The sequence below is a fragment of the Cebus imitator genome, unplaced genomic scaffold (genome assembly GCF_001604975.1).
Source record: "Cebus imitator isolate Cc_AM_T3 unplaced genomic scaffold, Cebus_imitator-1.0 Scaffold59, whole genome shotgun sequence".
NCBI classification, from domain to species: Eukaryota; Metazoa; Chordata; class Mammalia; order Primates; family Cebidae; genus Cebus; species Cebus imitator.
Window position 1 is genome coordinate 6,911,057 of NW_016107374.1, and position 295 is coordinate 6,911,351.

A 295-nucleotide genomic window follows, 5' to 3' on the forward strand; every position below is an offset into this window, starting at 1 on the left:
AAAAAAAAAAAAAAAAAGAAGAAGAAGAAGAAGGAGGAGAAAAAAAAGGCTATAAGCCACGGGATTTTACAGCTATACAGAACTGAGTCAGTATTTTCAACATCTGTCAATGAGCAGGTGAAGCACATTCTCTATGTTCTCAAATCTTTTGGACCATGAAGTTTATGGATTCCAATTCTCTGGAAAATTATCTCTTTTCATCTATTTTCTCCATCTTTTTATTTTTCTTCAACATGTTAATAATGGTTATTTTAAAGCGTTTGTCTAACTCCAATAACATGATCCCCTGTAGGTC